Genomic DNA, 17,233 nt, shown 5'->3' with positions numbered 1-17,233 from the left:
AAATGGAAATGAGCATCGTCCCCTAGAGTCGGACACGACTGGACAAAATTGTCAAGGGGAACCTTTACCTTTACCCTCCTGGCTTTGATTCTGAAAAGCAGCGGGGCAGGGTGTGCACTCAGGTAATCCCAGCAAGGAATGTACTGGTACAACAAAGGTACAAAATAAAACAACCCTCCTGGTTCCAAGTTATACCACTGGCTGAGAAATGTCTTGATCTTGTCTCTGTGTCCTGTGACCAGGAAAAAAAGCAACAAACTAACTGGGGGAAAACCAGAGAACATTCCCCTCATGTGACCAGGGTGTAAGTCGATTTGGATAAATATTAAAACTTTAAAAAAAAACAACTGCAGAATTTTAAAATGTGAAGTACTGGAACTAACATATAGAATACAGAATTTTCTTTTTGTTACATCATATTAAAAGCCTTAGACTGAACTAAGACTGAAAGAGTACCTAACCTTGATTTTAGTAAGCCGTATCAATTTTCAAAGCTACCAGTGTATTTCTCCTGCACAGCTGGAATAGTACTGTAACAGCAAAAATGGTTTTAGGATACTTCATTTTTGCAATATTTTCCTCCCTGATCGTCAGGTATTTGGATCAAATGTACTTCTACTTAGTAAAATAATTAATCATTTTGATCTGCAGCTTGAAATTATCACGTCTCTGTAATATGTATCATGGGTGAAAGAGGGAGTCATGTTTTACAACTATCAGCTGTACTGTACAGCAGGAACCAATACTGTACTGTCTCTGAATGCGTATGGAAGGGTGCATGTGCTTAAATTAACTAAACACTCGCTGAAACACAGACCTGGAAGGATCCTAGAGTCATTGGTCCCAACCGCGAGATGTATTCTCCACTGTTCATTTTTCCACACTTAATCCAGATCCCATTTTCCTACAGATACAAAGCAGAAGAGCGCCTGCCTCCAATGCTTCAAGTTACCTCCCGAGCAGATAAAACCTTCTTCTCCATGACACTCATCTGTTCGATCTGAAGTTCTTCCTTTCGTGAGCTGGGAAATACAGCTATCAGATTTTATGAAACAGACTTCAGCAATTCATAATAATTTCTTATTATCCCAGACCCATGCAGATATATGTATTTGCTGAAGGAAACAGGTTCAGTTGTCATGGACAGTGAGAAACATATATCCCTGAAGATACAACCAACCCATGCCTTGGACTTCTTGGTTTATGTCCAGTACATGTTTCTCTCAAGACCATTCTAGACATACCACACGACCTGTAATATCACTCCGTGGGGGGCTTTTAAAATCCAAAATGATTAATCACAAGAATCACAAGAATAATCACAATTGGACAGGGTATGTGCTTCCCCTTACTCATCCCAAAGCTTATCATGTGACATATTTGTATGCTACCATCTGAACAACTATCCATGCAGAATTTATGTTATGTACAAACAAAACCCACACTGCAGCTTTTCCAGTACCAAATCAGAATAAAAGGATAACATTAACAATCATGCAGACCTGCTGTTGCAATTAAGCTGGCCTTCTTCTTTCCTTCACTTTTTCTGTGTGCGGTGCATAAAACACTAAGACACATTTTCAATATACACCTCGGCCACTTTGTGAAGAGTTAGCAAGCCCTCTGCATTGTTCATAAAGCAATGTCTTGGGGCACAATAGCTTGCTAAAGCCTTACTCTACAAAGGGTCAAAATATTTTTACAATCTCTTCCTGTATCCTTTGGATGGAGGAAACAGCACCTGTCATAGCCCACCATCCACCCCCAAAAAATAAAGGAAGGAAAAAAGGGAAGTGCATTAGTGATGAAGCAGCTAATAGAATAAAGAGACCTCTACTTTCCTGCTCTACACACCATATTCCTGTGCAAAATTAAAAGATGGTACCCCAGATTTATATTGTCTAATCATCTGATCCATTTGTTTACCAAGGGGCAAAACCCTTCTTTTTCAAAAGTACCAACCACAAACCTCCTTCCTAACACTACTAATGACCCTCTTCTACACTAGCATATCTTCTTCTCAGACACCAAATTCTCATTGCACGTCACATTATGAATTGAAAATAAATCTCTGTTGCATCTATGAGGCATTCTTTAAAAAAAAAAACCACTCCAAATAATATTTTATAATGCTATTGTTGTGATCACAGTCATAGGGAGCAGCACTAGCTTCAATCCTACAAAATCTCACCTCTTCTGCAAATAGAATTCAGTGTAAAGCATTTTTCTTTAAATGGCATTATTTTAACACGAGTATAAGACAAATTCATTTTTGCAGGGTCTATGCAAAACAGCTGTCTAAAAGTGAGAAGCCAAGTTAAAACTTATTTTTCCCCTGTAATGGTGCCAAATTTTAAAGTCGATAGGAAGCAAAAAGAGAATTCACATATTTGGGAAGTCTTTTTGGGATGTGGAGTCCAAAAATTAATTTCCTGAAACAATAATTCCATGGCAGTGTCTTTTCCACACAAATCACAAAATGGTGGCATTGGCTTTTTAGTCACTGCTTATTTTTCATTCAAGATGTCTGATGCCATATGTATGTATCTATATATGAATCAAAATGACAGTGGTTAAATTGACAGCTTCTGCTCGTTCATCTCAAGATTCTTTTGTAATTCTATTGGCCTCATTATGTAGCATAAAAGGAGGACATTTCACATTTTGTTTACATTGAATTTATCTATTTCTGATTCACTGAAAAGCACAATCCATCAAGATGCAATGTTGCACTGAATCCAGCACCAAACCAGAAAACCTATCCTTCTCTGACTTGTAGTTGGCCTTTGATTTTAAGGATATATCACATATCACAGAAAAAAAAATTCTACTTTTTGCAGCCACTACATGCTAGCTTTAAGTTGAGGAAATGTACATATCAACTGGTTATCTCGTAACTCTAATGACCTCTTCTCTCTTCTTCCATATATAAATGTTTAAAATTCTGCAATGTTTCACATTCTACATCTTCCTTCACCTCACTATTAATGAAAAGCCACAACAAATTAAGAAGAATGATAATTGGGCATGATTTTTATTATCTCCTTAAAAATAAAGAAGTGTCTCAATCCTTGAAAGACAGTGTGGTGTAGTGGATAGAATGTCAGGAGGACTTTGGAGACCTGGATTCAATTCTCTGTCCAGCCACAGAAACTCACTGGATGATATCAACAGTAGACCACTTCTTGACCATTTCACACATCTCAAAAACTGTATTAAGATGGCCAAAATTCACAAGTGACTCAACTGTCCTTAACACATATATGGGCATGTCAGTTTTTCTTGTACAGATCTTCCCATAGTTTAAAAAACAAGTGTTAACCTATTGGGATACACCAGCCATAAAGTCTTGAGAATATTCATGCTAAGTAATAAATGCGTATTCTGTATTATTTTGATTTAATTTCTTGATCTTGTTCATTTGGTCTTCAAGAAACAATATACAGTACTTTCCAATCATTACTACTACCCTGAGGTTACCAGTTCAAACATAAATACTGCCAATTACCTCTAAATCAGGGGTGTCCAACCTTTCACCTTCCCTGGGCCACATTAGAAGATGAAAATTTGGTTTGGGCCGCACATACATTTGGTTTGGGCCACATGGGGGGGAGCCCTAGCCATCTTCCGCAGCCCCGCTCCAAGCACGCTTACCGGCAGCTGCGATCTCAGACAGCAGAGGCTGCCAGCTTCAACTCCGGTGGCTTTATGGGGTTGGGAGGGGGTCCACCTATTGACGGGGACGGCACAATGCAGTCACACAGCCCCCCTCTCCCCTCCCCTCCCACTCCTTCCTTCCTTCCCTCTCTCCCCCTCTACTGTTGTGACGTGCCCCAGCCGCATTCCGGCCCCAAGCGCCGGCAGTGTAACTTGAAAATTTGGAATTTCTTTAAAAATAAAAAATTGTACTGGGCGGCATTATGAGCCAATCTGGGCCGCATGCGGCCCTTGGGCTGCAGGTTGGACAAGCCTGCTCTAAATCAAGACAAGTTTTATTGACCAACCAATAGTTAAACAGCCCCAAACTGTGTCTTCAGCACCAGCCAATTGCAAATATGCCTAGACTGAAATGTAATGCAACAGGATAGAAAATCAGACTTGAGTCCAGTCCAAGGACTGTGAAACATTTATCAAGCCAAGATGTTTTCTTAGCTCGTTTGCTGTATCTAGTCAGTTTATACAGAGCCAGATCATCTTGCCTGGGATAGACCACTCTGGTGAGATCGGACCTCATTTTTGTCTTGGTAATTTTACCCCCAGCAGTGGACTCCAAAAGGGCTAAAATAAAAAAGTTAAATAAAATAAAATATCAAAACTGAAAATGCCTGAACATCCGCTTCCAATCTTAACTATTAGTTTTCTTTGTGACTGGTGGGAGCAGAAGGCAGGCTGGAAATACCCCAATCTATTTTATGAGAAAACAGCTGGTCCTGGAAGCCTAGACATATGCTTTTGTGGCCACACAAAAATTTTAAAAAACTTTTTTAAACTCTGGGAGGCATGCAACAGCTTCATGGAGGCTAGGGGTTAAAACAGAGTTGGTTCCATTTGTCCTACTTTAGTCTAGTCCAACAGTACAGTACTAAAGTAGTCTCCTCCAGCCTGGCACCATTTGAGCATGTTGGTTTACCACTTGCAAACATCTCCAGCCTGCACACTGGGTGGTTAAATGACTGGCTTTGCAGTCCAGCACAACTACAAAGTGCTGGATTGGAGAAGGTCATTCTGAGTTCCCAGACAGAGGCTTTCAACCAACCCTACTAGTCAAATGCTAATACTAGGGACCAATGCAGAGATCCTGCACATCTGTAAAGTGGTAGTTCTGCCTCTCAGCTACATTCTTTGCCCACATTTTTAAAGCAACTAGAAATTCACAATCACCATAATTAGAGGAGGGGCACTAATGCCATAAGCCTGCTCCATTCACAAATAGTTTGGGATGGAGCAAATTTTCCTTTAGCAGGCAAAAAAGTGTATGGGGGAGATATGGGTTACAGAAACCTCCCCATTCTTAACTCTTCCCTTCCTGGCATTCTTCTCCACCAGGAATAGAAAAAAATGGCTGAAACAACATGGCAATGCGTGGAAGAGTGGCAAGGGTGAGAAGCTTCAGTGCCTTTCTTTCACAGGATCCTTCTACTCTTCAAGTAAGACCACACATACCCACTTTGTATATGAATGGCAAGGACAAATTAAAAGAAAGATGTCAGTCAATATCATGTCTATTTCAGTCTTCAGCCTGAAATCCTGGCTAATCTTTATAGTCATAAGACAGGCAGATGCTGGTGGCACTCTGGCCAGTGCAGCTCATAGCCGGAATCTATGCGCTAACTGAAACATGGAAAAGGTGACAAACCTGGTCAGCAAGAATTAAGGGCTCTGGTCGCAAATGATAATTAACCAGAATTATTCTCAGTTTGGCAAAGTAAACATCAATTACATCTCAGTACCTCCAACCCGCTGTGTGGCTAGCTCTGTGGCCCGCCCCTCATCTCCCTGGTGAAAATGTTACCATGCCAGTTTCCCAACTTGCCTTGTCAGTTGGCGCTATACGTTTTTCTATCTGGGAAGATTGCTGTGCATATGGTAAAACTACGAGCCAATAACTAAATATCAGATATCTTTTTTTTTTTGCATTATGCTGAAGAGCCCTAGTTTACAACAAAAATTAACATTTTAGGAGAAGAAGGTATCTACTAGAGCCAATGACTGATCTTGAATAAAAATCCAATATGTGGATTGTTCGCTAAATAGCTTAGTGAGTTAGAGTAGCTGGTTGCTGAACTAAGGGCAGGGAAGAAGGGAATGGTAAACCACTCCTGAGTACTCTATACCTAGGAAAACCAAGCAACAGTCACCGTTAAGTCAGAACCAACCTCACAGCAGATAATTATTATTATGTTGGCTTTAAAATCTGAAGAATCCATCGCACAACTGAAACTTAGCATTATGGCATATCCTTAGTTCCCTTACATTTCAGACAGCCTGAAGCAAGTCTGACCATAGAGTAAACTACCCTGGTCCTTTAGAACAAGGTAGCCTATTTGCGTAATAGATAACAATGGAAAGATAGCTTAACTGATAAAAATGTACAGCACAAGTTTCAATGAAATACCAGCATATCAAGGACACTAATACCCCAATGTTAAACACGCAGTGATTTTCTTAATAATCAACCATGATCTCTGTATTTTGATCTTTGCATTTTGATGCCATATTTAAATATTTGCCATGTTTTACCTCTTCCACTTATGTCTGAGGAAGTGGACCTGTCCACATTAAGCTCACATTAAAATATAATGGTCTTTAAGGACCACTATGTTTTTGTCTTTTTTATTTGTACTTTTATTTTAATTTTTTCCTATAATGTTTAAAAATGCAGTCTTAAAGATAAACTAAACAAAATAATAAACCAACCAACTGATTAGCTCCTTTTACAGGACTGTACGGTTAGCTTAGAAGCCTAACATTTGAGACCTCACCCTTCCTCCCTACCTACCATATCACAGGTTTCATACAGATTATTCTAGGAGGCTACTGGGGGGGAAGAAGCAGCAATATAGCTGCTCATATTTCTACGCCACATAATACACAAAGGAAGCAAGAATGGCTGCCTCTCCACTGTGACCTGCCTGGCATACCAGGGAAAGGAAGAGGGAGGACACAAGGCACAGCCTGTCTGGATATTTGCAAGCCATCCTGTGCTGACCCTGGACAGGGGTAGAGAGGCATGGAGGAAGCAGCCACTAGAGAGCCTTGTAAATCTCTAACCCCCACATCCCTTCCCTCAAACCAAAAGGACCAGATTCCACCCTGTGGCAGAGACGGGAAGAGTTATATTCTAACTGGGAGGCCCTATCATCATTTCTTGCTCAATTGACTTTGCTGAGCTGAACTCACACATAGTGATCCTCCCCCCCCCACCCAGAAAATGAAAGCAAACAAGAACTAAAATAAGGCTTTTGTGGTGTGATGTTGACACTGCTGGGTCCAATGAAAGGATCTTTCACATCAGACACCTAAGCAGAGAAACAAGTGAAAACTCGCCGGGCAGCAGGTTTTGACAGCGCACACCAGATGTCCAATTTTTAGCTCCCTTCTGATTTCATCCTGCCTCAAAGTCCAAAGTAGTTTCTAAACCTAGCACCATTCAGCCAAAATGCAGAAAAAGATTCATAGTGCGTACATAATAAGAATAAAGTTTACTCCCTTGTTACTGTAGACTCTGCTTTTATTAATGGTGGTCCTAACCGAGAGTCACTTCATTAACAGCTGGAGGAGAATCTCTTTAGTCCATATGGCCCAAATTTTATTATGTCAGGCACACATTCCCAACGTGGGCCATGTTACAATACTCACTGATAAATAGATTTATCAACGAGAAAAAGAAATCAAGGCTCTGCCATCAAACATCTCAGCTCATTGAACTCTTCAGGAGACTGGAATATGTAAAGGGCATACAAGATCAACAAATGATTAAAAGGATCACATGGTATGGAAGAAGAAAATTTTATTCTTGAAGAAAGAACCAAATGTCTTTTGATAGTTTGCTTATTCCAGGGCAAGATACACTCCATAGGTGCTATTGCAACACTTTTGAGCTTCCCTTTTGTTGCTGGTATGGAAACATAAAGAAGAAAGGCACACAATTTCAAAACCCTTTGTATTTGGTTTTTTAACTTTACTGACTGGCATACAGGATGAGATACGGATTTAGGACCACATTTCAACTTCCTGTGGTTTCTTGTTCACCTGTAAAGAGAAGTGTTCTATTCAATATAAATTTGGGTCTTCCATCTAATATTTTAGTGTCTTAGTATTCATTTACCTGAGTTCACAAATTCTAGAGCAAATTCAGAAGGACTGCTACTTAATTCTTTCCCCAGATCAATTACTCTACCTGCATCCCCACGCTTTACCTGCAGTAAATATATACAGCAACTCTACACAATCTACAGTGTAAGAAAGAAAAGGAGATTTCCTAACCTGTAAGATATATAGAGATAAACACTGGTGACAGCTTGTGCCGGGTACCAGTCTCAGCTTAACAGGATGGAAATTCTCAAGCCTCACACTTAGGCAGGAACTACACTTTTCCAACAACCTGTAGTAAGTTCATTAGCCTACCCCAATCCACATATGATACTAATAAAAAAACAGTTTATTACACTACAAGGCAGCATTAATAAATAATGTGACAGAAGCTGAGCAAGCCAGCCTGGCATGTATAAGAGAAACCTGGGTGGGTGAGGATGGAGTAGTAGATCTCTCCTAATTATGCCCTTCAATTCAGCATCATGGTAGATCGGAAGGGCAGGGAAAGGGTGTCACTCCAATCCAAAGAAATTCTATAAAGATCAGCAGGAACTCTGCCCACTCAGTTCCAGATCTGGAATTCATCTTATGCTGGACCACTGAGACAGACCGGGTATTGTGTTAGTGCACTGCTCCCCTGTGACCGAACACATTCTCTACATGGGCTGAAGGAGTAAGTGTCATGTTGAGACAGTTACTCTCCAGAGTGGCTCAAGAGCTCCATGGGCCTGTCTCAGCATACCACTGAGCCCACACACATTGCAGGTCACACTCTCGACATGGTATTTATGACAGGGCAGAGAGAGGTTGATCTGGAAGTGGTGGGCCTTGACCTCTCTCTCCTTTGTCAAGGTCAGACTGCTACCTGCTGAGATTTGGACTGCATCCGGTGCAGTCCCCTCTGCAGAGAGGAAAGACCAATTAGAATGGTATGTCCTCAAAGACTCATGGATCGATCCACTTTGTTGTCCAGAATGTCCTAGAGGTTTTCTAGCTAATTTGGCTGACACTTTTGCTGAAACCCAAATGAATTTATGGTACTCAAGAGATGAACCTGGATTGTTGACACAATCGCTCTGGAGCACCCTCTCTGCTGTAGCGCCCAACCTTCTCCCTGATATACTAAGGAACTAAGGGTTATGAAACAATTAAGGAGAAAGCTAGAGACCAAATGGAGGAAACCCCCCCCCATTGAGTACAATCCAACTGCAGTCAAGGCAATGTCCAGGAAATATGGTTTGAAATTAAAAGCCTTTTACACACAGAAAATAACAGTAGTCACCATCTAACAAGCAGAACTTTTCTGAGTGGTAGATAGCTTAATCAACCCCAGACCTATACAACCTTTGGAGCCCAGTGAAGAAAACTAATAGGTTGACTGTTCATTTCAAATTTATAATTTGAGTAGGCTGAAATGAGATGTCCAAAGTGCTACCTGGTCATGTTACATGTTTCAGTTATTGCAGCCAATGATGTGGACAAGGCCCTTGCACATTGTAAAGCTGCTACCTCCTATCTAGATCCTTGCTCTTCTTGGGTCCTGAAGGCAGCTCATGGGACCTTACTGGAATGGGTAATGTATACTTTTAATTCATCACTGTGAGAGAGTCGGATGCCCTCTTGGCTAAAACATATCATCATTTGGCCCAACAACAACACTAAATCTACCATCTGACAACATGAGCAACTGCAGACCTCTCACAAATGTCTCTTTTTAAGGCAAGCTAAAAATGGCTAATCAACTGCAAGGGTCCTTGGAAGAAGTGGATTGTCTAGATCCATTTCAATTAGGGTTTAGGTCACAACATGGGACTGAAACAACACTGGTCCCCCTGCAGGATAACCTCCTAAGGGAGGCAGACAAGCGAATGAAACCTCGCTCATCCTCCTATATCTTTCAGCAGCTTTCAATATAATCAACAATAGTACCCTCCTGAGATAGCTAGAGAGTTTAGGAATTTGAGGCACCGTATTTCAATGGTTTCACTTCTTTCTCAAAGGCTGTTCCCAAATGGTGAAACTTGGAGATGCTGCATCTACCCCTTTGGACCCCATTTGTGGAGTCCCACAGAGATAGATTGTATCTCCAATGCTTTTGAATATGTAAAATATATGAAGCCATTTGGAGAGTTGGAGAGTTCACAACTCTATGTCTCCTTTTCTTCATATGAAGGTGAAGCTGTTCAAGTTCTAGATCACTTCTTATTCACTATTCTGGACTAAACAAGGGACAACAACTTGAAACTCAATCCTGACAAGATGGAGGTTCTCTTGTTGGGTGGCTCAATTGACCAGCTAGTCACCTAGCCTAGATGGAGTTACACTCCCCCTGAAAGACCAGGAATGCAAGTTGTCAATCAGTGGAGGCTCAGATTTTACCCGTGACCAGGTGTGCTTTCTACCAATGTCGGTTAATTGTCCAGCTCCATCCCATTAGACAAAAAGTACCTGAAAAGAGTAGCACATGCTGTGTTAATCCCAAAAGCAGACTACTGTTATGCTCGCTACATAGGGCTGCCCTTGAAAACAGTTCGGAAGCTTTAACAGGGCCAGAATGCAGAAGACAGACTTACAGTATTGCAGGGATGAATAGATTCAATCAGATCTCCCCAATTCTGACTCACTTGTACCGGCTATGTTTTTGATGTATAAAGACATCAATATCAAAATGGAATGCCTGTCTCTAAAGCAATTTACCCACCCCCTTCACTCTTAGAAATTAGAAATCAAACATTTTCTGTTTTTATTGTAAAATAATCTGCTGCTGGTGGAACACCATGCACTATTCCTGCTGGCCTTCAGAAACATGTTACAAGCTGAACTTTTCAGGAGTTTTTAATGAAGGTACACTTCAACACCTGTGAGCACTGCTATAGCATTTGTCATGTCATTCTAGGTTTAGGTAGTTGAGATGATAGACTGAGGTTTTAATTTTAATTCAACCATTTTAATTTCAGCAGAGGATGTGATTATTAGAGTATTTTAGAATATTAAAATAGGAAAGAATTGATATTGGCACACATAGCCATTAATAAAGAAAAATGAAACAAAACAGGGGTGATAAAACCTAGACCTAGATCAGCAGTGCTCCACCACTCAAGAATACAGTATCTCCTTTCTTTCTTCCTTCTTTCTAAAGTGAACTTAACAGATCAGAATCTTCTGGAAATTCAGTCAGCAGCCTCCTCTCTTTCCTACTTAATGGCTTTTAAGCTATCAGTCCTGGTCTAGGGCTACAGCAGAAAGGTAAGATGAAAGTCACTTCAACTGATCTTTAGGAATTATGACCTGTATGTTTCAGTACATATGAAATGTATAATGTTGCCACCTTATACTAGAATCAAGAGAGAGAGAGAGAGAGAGAGGGAGAGAGGTATGGTTTGATTATATTTAATAGCTTCAACACCCAGTCCTCACCTTGTTGCATGTACTGGACTCTTAAATGGCCTTGCATGTCTTATTATGGTAGCTAGTTGTTGCTGTTGTTTATTAAGACACAGGAGCACCAATCAATAACCTACCTAGAAGAAAATACAGTATACACCTTTCTTGGATGATTAATCTACAGTATAATACAATAAAGATGGAACACTTTCCAAATTTTGAAAAGAATCTAGATTCCTTTCCTTGAGGAACTGTTGCCTGAGTGATATTTCATTACCTAGCGATCAAACAGCAAAGTACCATTACTGAAAAATGTTATTCCTTCCTCACCTAGCTAAAGGAATGACGTGCTATGGGAAATGTGTATATACAGGTTGCAGGCATCCAATGGAAGAACCATCTTGGTGCATGTCCCTGTATGAATTCTAATATGTATCCAAAGCCCACCTTTGGACTAGATAATTTTCTACATTTTTTTACTACTCATTGATTCTCAGGAAGTGTCCCGTCTCATGCAGTCTTTCCAAGCAGAACACCATATTCTATCTATAGTTTTTAAAATAACATATGGATGTATAATCCAGGTTACACTTTTCACAGCAAGCCTGCAACACCCCACCCAAAAATACCTTACATATGGAATGAAACATTTTATAATTGACTCAAAATTTGCAGGACTATACTGCAAAGGTTAAAGTACAAAAAGAGGCCCATTGTATTATACAAGATCTTAGGCAGAGTGACAAAGAAAATGAGTACTGAGACTAGATGCCACGCATCTTTTCCAGGGCACTCTGTTATTTATTTCCCATCACATATAAATTGGGAAGTTAAATAATCATTGAGAAAAACACTGAGAAATAAACTTGTATGCTATGTGTAGCGTTACCATTGCAACACACATGTAACTCTTTCAAGACCATACTGTATTACCTAGATATGTTATACCTTGAGTTTATGACATGCAGAAATGCAGGACAGAAATAACATAATAATTTCATTAACAACACAATTTAAAGGAGAAAACTAAAAGAGCAAAGCATAGACATAGTTTGTAGCATTCACTCCTCACACTAGATACTGCAAGGGAATTAACTTTGTCGTCAGCATCAACAAATCCCTCCATTATCTTAACACGTATGACATCAAAGAGATGGAGGCTTCTAGTGTCCAAGGAAAAAAAATCTGTAATATTTACAAACAGCTCCTTATGACAAGAAAAGAAAAGCACAGAGAATAAGCAAAAGCATCAATATGTCAGGTGTAACAATGGGCTACATGGCTGGTGTCGTTAAACAGGGAGGGTTGCCAGGCTTCACATCCAGACAGAGGCCTTGCTTCTTTGCAAAGCCTGCTTCACAAATGAAAAAAAAATGCCTTCATTCTTTCATAGCCATTCAGTAAACAGCAATGTGGAATGTTCATATGGAGACATTACCACATGTACTTTCAGCAATTAAGCAGAAACGATATGGGGGCAAGACAAAAACAAAAAGACACGAAGACCCATTAATATATATTTTTTAAAATTTTCAGGTATCATGATCTAGAGATCATGTTACTCGCCTTTAAGTTATCCCAGTGTTTAATACCAAAGAGAAAGTTGTTGTAAACCTAGCATTCACTGCAGTACCTGCCTGTGTTTGTATCCGTTTCCTTGTTTGGGTCCATGTCCATGTCTGTTATCTGGGGTGGGGCTCTCCAGTCAAGCTGCTTCTGCAGTGGTTTGACACACTTCAAGCTGCACCCCCAGCAAAGCCAAAACAAATCTCTCAGAAACCTCCCTCACACTGTTCAGACAAATGGACCTCTGGATCTGCATGATGCCTGAGGGATAGGCACCAGCAGAACCATGTGTGTTTTTTAGGAAAAGTATTGGAACAGTTTTAAGGGTTAAATTTAAAGGTTTTGCCTTTGGGGGGGAATCCAAATTCATTTTCATGTTACTTTTATCCAAGTAATGCAAAGTTTCCTCTACAAGCAAAATGAGCGTAATCAAAAGCAAATTACATTCAGTCCTAGCGAAGAGTATATTACTTCCCAGACTTCTGCAGCTGCAATTAGGGATCTAGAGGCTGAGTCCACTTATCCCCCTTTCCCAGGAATGCTTTTTCCATACTCCCTCCTCCACCTTTCTCTTCAGCCATCAGTGCAATATGAGAACCAGTGCACAAGTAACAATAAGAGAAGACAATTGTAAGCACAGCTTAATGGTCAAAGTACAGTAACTGCAATAGAAATTCTGTAATCAGAGCATTAGAACACTTTCTCCTTCAGTATTCTCCAATTAAAACTGCTTCTCCCTCCCCCTTTCTGGCTCTTTGCTTAGGGGAAGTAAACATACTGATACTAAGATATTTTGGAAAAAAAAATCTTTTCTCCAATCCCCACAAAAGCTAGAAACCTGCATAATTTCTACCACATAGACCAGACACACAGAAGACTTTCGATGAAGTTATGACAATTGGCATTTCTGTCAGGCTGTCATCCTCATGTTGTTTTTCCAAAAAATTCCTCCTTACGGTTATTAATATTGCTGAAGCTACTGCTAAGATTGGGAAACTAACAAACTAGACGGCATTTTTTAATCTTTCTTTTTTTAAAAAAAAAAATTTGCAGCCATAGCTAAGTTAGGAATACTGCCATCTTTTAGAGCTGAATTTCACACTATCTTGACAAACAAAATGTTGAGAAACAAAATTTCCCAAATCCACATCTGCTTAGCCAAAATTCTGTTGCTTACTGTAGTAAATCATACTACAGTAGGTCCATTGAATCAATGAGGATTTAGTAAGTCAACTTTCCATAGGTTCCACTGGTTCAACTGGGCCTACTTTAAGAGTGACTAACTTTAGAACGGCACAGTTGATTCACTAAACCGTCACTGATTCAGTGGGCTTACTCTAGTGCAACTTATTGTCCTAAGCAACATGATATTGGCCAATGTAAGCGTGTTTCACTTCTAGATGGGTATCAATGATGGGAAGGATGGGTGGTTAACCTATGCTGTGCCGGTTAATATTAGTTACTTGTTCATTTATTTTCTTCATTAATTTTTTAGGTATTTCTATAACACCTAGCATTTCCAACACACCTATGCAATGCACAACAATAAAAAAAAATCTAAATATAAAAAATAAACCACAAATAAAACAACAACAAAAAGCTGTAACTATAAATAAAAATCATACTTTAAAGGAAAAACAACTCTGTAAACCCAAGCAGTGGCCATGAACTAAAAATCACAAAGGCCATCACATTTCCAACGTACATCTAAACTGCATGATAGCTGGCACATATTTTATTTCTAATGGGAGGGTATTCCAAAGAATAAGCACCACAGCAAAAAGGCTACCTTCATGGCTGATATCAGATGGGTATGGCAGAACAGAGAAGGATTCAAATAATGGGCACAGCAGAAGTCTATATGGGAGAAGTTGTTCCTTGCCCTAGATTATTCAGGGTTTTACAGATTAATACCAGAATACCAGACCCAGCCTGCTAAGAAATTTCTGGCAGATCAAATACCACAAATATGTCACAAAATTGATCCTCTTCAAAGCCAGATTTATGATAAATGATTTTTTAAAAAAATCAACTGGAGCTGCTGGGCAAAAACCGACAGGCAAGAAGATAGGCAACATACTCACACGCACAAAGAGATTTTCCCCTATAAGATCTCACCACCACTCCAAGAATGCTCATGTATCAGAAAGGCAGAATACAAATATATTAATTTACTGTATGTTGTTTTGCTTTTGTTGCTGATTTCATCATTTGCTAACTGTCCAGAATAGTGCATCACACCAACGGGCTGGCAAATAAATAAATAAATAAATAAATAAATAAATAAATAAATAAATAAATAAATAAATAAATAAATAAATAAATAAATAAATAAATAAATAAATAAATAAATAAATAAATAAACAAACAAACAAACAAACAAACAAACAAACAAATGTTGTGGAAGTTTGAGAGATGAATACAGTTGTCCCCATTGCAAGCAGTCCTGAAAACATCTAGGTTATACTACTCACATTACCCACTTATGTTATCTGCTAAGAGCTGTGGCAGAAGACTAGAGAGGACAAAAGCCAGAATAAACAAGGTAGTACAGTGGAGTAGCTGCCACTCAGAATTCATTTAACCTGGATTTTATTTCCAAAGACCAATGGCAAACATGGTTTGAATGTAAAATACAGAAAAAGCTTCCTCTTCTTGCCATGATGTTGATTTTGTCAGACACTGCTCTCCCCATTATCTCCCACTCGGAATCTTTTGGTGAAATCAATTTCCCGTTTCACCATACTTTCACTCACTTCATTACTTTATTCCCAGACCTGGCACTGAACAGGGGACTCAAGGTGTTTTATAACACCACAGGAACAGAACTGCATCTATGTGGCCTAGTCTGTGAAATCCTGGCCGGAAAAAAAAATTAGCTGGTGCACATTAACCACACCACACACCAAAGTACAACTAGCCAAGACATTTCTCAACACTCTGTTTAATGTCCGAACACAGAAATTAAATGAGGTCTTACAAATGAAGTGATATTTCCTGAATAGGCTGCATCTATTAACAAAAGATAAATTAGCCCTCTGTGACACCACATCATCACCACCGAACTATTGATGATTTGCTATTCATTATAACATAACAAAAGAAGAGCATACAATCAAAATCCTCTGGGATTTCAATGTGAAATTGGTTCCTTTCTTATGTGTGGGTCCTTCAACCTGTCTCCACCTCCCTGCTATTTTTCTACTATGATAACAAACATATTATTAAATCTTTCTAGTTCAAAAGAAGTTCATCACCTTCTGATCTTACGGACTTTGGGAAGGATAAAGAATCCTACACAGATAACTAATTATAAATCAAAAAACTACTCTAGAAGTACATTCTCATAAGGGGGAAGGAAAGATTCTGTCCTATCGTGTGCATGTGAGTACATATTTGTGAGAACAATTTTAAAAAATAAAAGCACTTATATTTGTGAGATCCACATTAAAAGAAACATAAAGGAAAGCTTGGAGGCCAAATCATACTTTTTAACTACTCAGTTGGTATGCCTGCCAGCAACAAGGGAAAAACGTATTGACAAAAATGCCAAAGATGACTGAGCTTGCCAAGCCCTTATATGCCTGATGTGGGATTTGATTGATTGATTGACTGACTGATCTTTTAAAAGATGTGATATTTCAGGTCCAACATGATAACATCTGGATGCATTTTCCAAATATATATATTTTTCTCATGGTTTTAAAATCTACTTTCTTGGTGCCATTATGGCCTGAAGGTAAGGCTTAAAAAAATCTAATAAAAAGATACAAAACAAAAAAACAGGTTCATATTGGGTTTTACACATATGAGCTTGTATATGTGAAAATGCAGTATATATGGCATATGGTAGTATTTGCATGAACTGGAATTTCTGTGCTCCTGTGCTCAAATTTTGTATGTTTGTTCATGTGATAAGATTCTGTACCAGGCAGAAGGAGGTGATATCTCTGTGCTAAGAATGGGTATGTGTGTAATTGGCTGAGAAGATTCTGGTGCCCTAGTTTTGTCTTTACTTCACCAAGAGGGGGAAAGGGAAAGCGAAAGGACTTGTACAACAGGTACAGACGAATAATGTTTGTTACTTGCCAAGCCTGGAAGTGCCCTGAGCTGTGCAGAATAGATGATATGAGTGTGCCAGTAATGCCATCCGCAGGCGCTGAGATGAACCTCCTGACATTGTCCAGAGGCTGCTGTACACACACTGGACGGACATATTCTAAAAAAGGAGAAAAGACTCCTGACAGTATTATTAGACTGAAACTAAAGAAACAAAATCTGTCCTGTGATGTATGAGGCAACAAGGAAAGAGATCTAGGTTCTACACAGCAGAGAAAGAAAAAGTGCAACAAGGAAAGAAATAACAACTCAGAAAACAAGCCTAATTATTATGACTTTCGCTACTTAAAAAAAATTAAAAAGAGGAAGTGAAGAAGTGAAGAACAGAGAGTAACAGAAGAAGGAGAAG

General features: G+C 39.3%; 1 protein-coding gene and 1 long non-coding RNA gene across 20 annotated transcripts in view; one reads left to right on the top strand and one right to left on the bottom strand.

Moving 5' to 3' along the window:
- NFIX (nuclear factor I X) overlaps positions 1-17,233 on the bottom strand; it is a 291,019-nt gene that overhangs the window by 148,081 nt on the left and 125,705 nt on the right. The window lies entirely within an intron of this gene.
- LOC144587136 (uncharacterized) overlaps positions 1-17,233 on the top strand; it is a 63,192-nt gene that overhangs the window by 43,538 nt on the left and 2,421 nt on the right. The window contains exon 1 of the long non-coding RNA XR_013542328.1: positions 1-17,233. This exon is cut by the window's left edge and continues 43,538 nt beyond it. This is a non-coding gene — a long non-coding RNA (uncharacterized LOC144587136).

Source organism: Pogona vitticeps, chromosome 2, assembly GCF_051106095.1.
Source record: "Pogona vitticeps strain Pit_001003342236 chromosome 2, PviZW2.1, whole genome shotgun sequence".
Lineage (NCBI taxonomy): Eukaryota > Metazoa > Chordata > Lepidosauria > Squamata > Agamidae > Pogona > Pogona vitticeps.
This window is presented reverse-complemented; position numbering and strand designations above follow the sequence as displayed.